We start from the raw sequence: 5319 nt of genomic DNA on the forward strand, positions 1-5319 counted from the left end.
TAGAACTGGTCAGGAAGTGTTTGATCTCCTTGAAAATAGGTCATGTTCATGCATTCTCACGGATTACGAAAATAGGAGGGTGCATTTGATTTTCTGAACATTAAAAACTTTATAGGTATAAATTGAATAATATTACCTAACGACGCTTTTTTAGGAACTAGAAGTGGTTCAAATAAGATGTCGTTAAAACTGAATATACCTATATACTAAATATTATGTCAAACATAGATATAAGTTTTTGGAAGCTTGAATAATTAAAAAATAAAAAAAATTAGATTTTAGGCAATTCAATTAGAACTATCTAATTTTAAAAATTAGTTTTTTACGCCAGAAATTTATATTTTTTATTTTAGAAATTTCTAAATTAAATTGTAAGAATTAATGATATGATATCTGGTATTTTATGACTTAAAATATATAAAGGAAAAATGAGTTTAGTATGGAACATGAATAAATAAGGTGTATGGAATATATGATATTTTATTTAAAAATTAGTTTAAAATGAATGTGATGCAGGCCGAACCTCTCCTCTCTCTCCTTGATTGGTCGCACCACCTCTTTCGGGTTGAAATCCGATAGTGCTTTTGACTTTTCGTGCCCGAGCAGGTCTCCTGTTTGCAAATCAACATTAGTCAGCATGGGTTGGCATGATCCTTTCGACGGTTAAGTTACCATAGAGCTGAGAAAGAGTGCCTCCTTAGTAAGAAGGATTTTAGCAAAAGCAACAAGAAGAAGAATAATAATAATTGACCGGATCAACTACTATCTTGATTCAGACTACTCACAACGAATGACCAAGTTAGCTTCTCTTAATCCACAATGCCCCTTATATACCATCGAGACAAACCTCCACATGGACTAAACTGACAGTCTCATGCGTGGGTAGAAGTGTGGGCATCATCACCTCCAATCAGGGTCAACATTTGACACACAGGACATATTCGAGTGAGGATCCAAGGTTGACCTCTCCTCACCTTACATGGTATCATGTGTACCCAATCTGTTGACATCCTCCTCCTTACACATGGGGCCCTATTTAAGACCTTGCCACTTCGGTCAAGATCACAAATAAGGAATCATTAACAAGAATGATTAGGCTCAATAAGCGGAGGGGTCAATTTCGGGAGAGATTCTCGAGCGGAGATGTTTCGTATCGAACGACGTATTGAGGATTTTCCTGACTGGGGATGCTCCTATATAGTCAACTAGTCATGAAAAAATAGAGTAATAGGCTCGATTAGATTTCCCGAGGAGGTACCCGAGCAAACATTTTCTCGAGCGGTAAAATACCCAAGCCAATCGACCATAACTTCTTCACCCGAGTAGGTTATTCACAACGTCTTTCGGAGATGTTTCCGAGCCGTAACATTTGACTCTGCCTTGATGTTTTTTTGAGGATGTTCCCAAGCTGTAACATTCGACTATGTCTTGGTGTCTTTCTAGGGACCTGACTCTACCTTGCTGGTGTCTTTTCAGGGATGTTCTCGAGTGGGGGTGTTCCCAAGCCGCAACACTCAACTTTGCTTTGGTGTCTTTCCGGGGATGTTCCTGAGTGAGGGTGTTCCCAAACCATAACACTCGACTCTGCTTTGATGTCTTTCTGAGGATGTTTCCAAGCGGAGATGTTCTTGAGCCACAACACTCGACTCTATCTTGGTGTCTTTTCAGGGGATGTTCCTGAGTGAGGGTGTTCCCAAACCATAACACTCGACTCTGCTTTGATGTCTTTCTGAGGATGTTTCCAAGCGGAGATGTTCTCGAGCCACAACACTCGACTCTATCTTGGTGTCTTTTCAGGGTGTCCTCGAACAGAGATATTCTCAAGCCATAACACTCGACTCTGTCTTGATCATGCTCTCTGATCATGTCTCCGATCATCTGACATAGACCTACTCGAGTATATCTACAGTCCTACCCAAGATGATGTCTATGAGACACATCAGAATTGCACCTTAAAACATGCGTTTTTACCTTAAAATGTGCCAAATAAGTTCATGGAAATATATATATAGCCTACTACTGATCTCGAAAACCTAGAGCTATCAATGTATTAAAAATATCTTGTTTAAGATTAAAATTTCGTTGTCTTCTGGGTTTTCGACATCAGTAGTAGGCTATATGTCTACGTGGCTTCTTAATGTTGACACCACATATTTCACTCAAGGTTCCAACTTTGTGAGATGAAATAGATCAGTACATCAACATTTATAGACCGACATCTTCAGTTGAGGTGGTTTGAGTTGAGTCATTTAAAGTTGTTAGTCTGAGTTGAAAATATGCTGAACTAAGCTAGTTCAAATTGAGTCATTCGAAGCTAAGCCATTCCTAACTCTCCAATCCGGGCTCTCTTGCTCAAGATCCTGAGTTCCCACTCTAGTCTGAATTACCCGAGCTCCTAAGTTAAGTTTTCAAGCTCTTGAGTTCTCTAATTCGAGCTCTCTAGTCTAAGCTGCCTGAGGTCTTGAGTTCCTGAGCTGTCCAAGTTCCTAAGCTCTTGATGATTATCAATGTGGCATCTCTTAGATGTGACCTCCCATCCTCTACACATGTCATTTGTCCTTGCATATCTTACTTAGGTATGACCTTCCACCTTATATCTCAAATCATACTTGGGCACGATCATTTGTAATTAAAGATACTAACTTAGATATGACCTCACACTTACCATGTCATCCCAAGTCAAATTGAAACATATCCGTTAGAAAAAAAGGGATGAATCTCTCTCGTTAGTGTTTTTGTTTTTGCATTCTTTTTACATTCATCGTTGTGTGACTTTTACGAAAGAGGGGGTTTGTTGAACAACTCTAGTGCCTATTGACACTTTTGTTATTGTGTGCAAACAAGACACCTCCGGTTGTGGAGGAACGATTCCCATCCTGACAACCTCCGTATCGTTCGATCTTTGCACTGTCACTGGCCACTTCAACATCCAACATAAGCGGTGGATTTTCACAGCATCATTCACCATTGTTACTATCAACGCCAAAGAAGATAAACAATAAAACTTATAGGAATATAAGGAAGGACGTAACATGATAACAATGAAATTATAGAGAGCATTTTCACAATGAAGTAGAGGGTAAAATTATAAAAATAAATCTACAGAGGGCATATTTGAAGGTCAGGAATGAGGAAACATCTGAGGTTAAAACGAAATCTACTAATACTAAAATTATTAAAACTAATATTATGCATGTTTACTTTGAAAGATGAAAAGAGAAAGGAAATGAATTGATAGTGGAAAAAAAAATCCATAGGGAAGGGTAAAAGAAAGGAACGGTAAAAGAATCTGAAGGAGAGAGAAAAGAAAAAATTCAGCAAAGGAGGGAAAAAAAGTGGACAAGAAAATAAAAATAAAAGAGAATCATAGGACGTCTTTCACAACTTAATCAACCGTTGTCTTTTACCAACATAAAATCAGTTATTAAAGTTGATTTTATTAAAGCTGCTGAAGGGTTTAGAAATTATTCTGAAATTAGTTATTAATTTTTTGATTAATTGAGGATTATGATGTACTACTAGGTGCTACTCATGATAGATCCAAAATTAAGAGTTAATTTCGGACGACCAACATAACCGAAAACCTATTGGGTTACACGCATTACAAGTTTTGAAATGACTTAAAACGAGTTTAGGAATTATATTCTCAGAACAAAAGAAATTCAATTAGACCGGACAAAGGAAAATGATGGATTCTATCTTATGAAGATGGATTAACCAAAATCGAAAATGATCTGGTTGATGAACCAGACAAACTGGTTTTGAACCAAAGATTGAACCAACTTTGTTTGATTCATGTTGGAAGGAATTTTAGCAAAATGGAAGGCATGACAAGTTTTGTCTTGAGAAGACGAAACAAACGAAACTTATTTGGGTCAAACCAGAATTCGTTTGATTGCTTAATTGAACAAATTTGATTATGAACCAAACCGAACTGGACTTGAACCCGATTCAAGTTGAACCAGGTTCAAACCCGGTTCAAAGGCTTAACCTAATTCACCGGTTCAAGAGAGAAGCACTGTGCTTCCTCTTCAATGCGTGAACGTGCACGTCCCACCTCCCGTCCGCCGCCTGCAAGCAAATCGGGAAGGAGATCCCGATGGAGCTGGCTTCACACCATTAAGGAAAGGAATCCCGGTTGCTGGCTGTGGATTGGGCGGTGGAAAAGGAAGGATTGGTGCCAAGTTGCAGCTTCGTCTTCCTTAAGAAGGAGAGGCTGTCGGCTGCAACAATGGTACGAGAAACCCTAGTTTTCTGTCCTCTTCCTCTTCGTTCTCTGATTCGATTGCCTCCTTGCCCGATCACGCCTCTTCCTTTGCCGGAAAACTCCCTGCCGCCGGCCTTCTGCTGAGCTTGCTGCCGCCGGCCCACTGTTGGAGCTTGCTGCCACCGGCCCTCTGTTGGAGTTTGCTGCTAGCCTTTGCTGGAGTTTGCTGCCGGCTTTTGCTGTTGCTTGCTGCAGCCGACCCCTTTGTTGTTGCTTCCTGCTGCCGACCAAGAAAACCTTGGTGAAGTTGCTGCGAGGAAGAACACTGCTGCCGGAATCTTGATTTCGGAAGTCTCCATCATTACTAGAAAGGCTCCGGATTTGTGCCTTTGAGAAGATCTTCGTAAATTTGTTTATCAGCGATCGTTAGAAAACTCCGAAAACGAAAGCAACGTGTGTTGTTGCGCGTTTCTGATATTAGAGTATTCTTCTGTATCGATCGTTGCTGATTTATGGCTAGTGACGTAACCAGCAACGCGGCTCGTGCTTGAGAAGTCGTCTCGACAAACTTGGCGTGGATCATCGACAGTATATGCCATTTCCGCTGCACGTAATTCATCAGGTATAACTAAAATAATTTGTTATTCTAAAAATTTAATTTTCCAGCATTTATACAAATCTGTTGTATCTTACATGCGTGGTTGCGATTGTTGTAATAATCTAGTTTATTATTTGTTTTGTTTCCGCTGTGTATGTTTTTGAAACGCACAAATACAGGCAACACACCTAACCGATCCCAACACCGAGCCCTCTCCTTCTCAATGCACGCCCTCCGCCTCCTTGATTCCAACAACCTCCTCCTCCTCGATGTTGCTAACGCCACCCTCTAGCAATCATTTGATCACCCCACCAACACCCCTCCTCTCCGACCAAATCCCCTCGTGGGTTCACCACTCACAACGTTTGTTTCCATCACAAACTTTACAGAGGGGGATTACACCTTCGTCGTCACCTTTGGCGATGCCATGATGATCTGGAAGGGCAACCAACGATACTGGAGCCTCCATTGATGCCTGGATGTTCAAGGAGTCCAACGCCGAGGTCGTTTCCAT

General features: G+C 40.5%; 1 pseudogene; it reads right to left on the reverse strand.

The window, feature by feature from the left end:
* Positions 1 to 5319, reverse strand: part of LOC141812748 (pentatricopeptide repeat-containing protein At2g20540-like) — a 6788-nt pseudogene extending 1469 nt beyond the window's left edge.

This window comes from Curcuma longa, chromosome 19, assembly GCF_044706935.1.
Source record: "Curcuma longa cultivar G26 ecotype Majalengka, Jawa Barat chromosome 19, ITB_CL_G26_1.1, whole genome shotgun sequence".
NCBI classification, from domain to species: Eukaryota; Viridiplantae; Streptophyta; class Magnoliopsida; order Zingiberales; family Zingiberaceae; genus Curcuma; species Curcuma longa.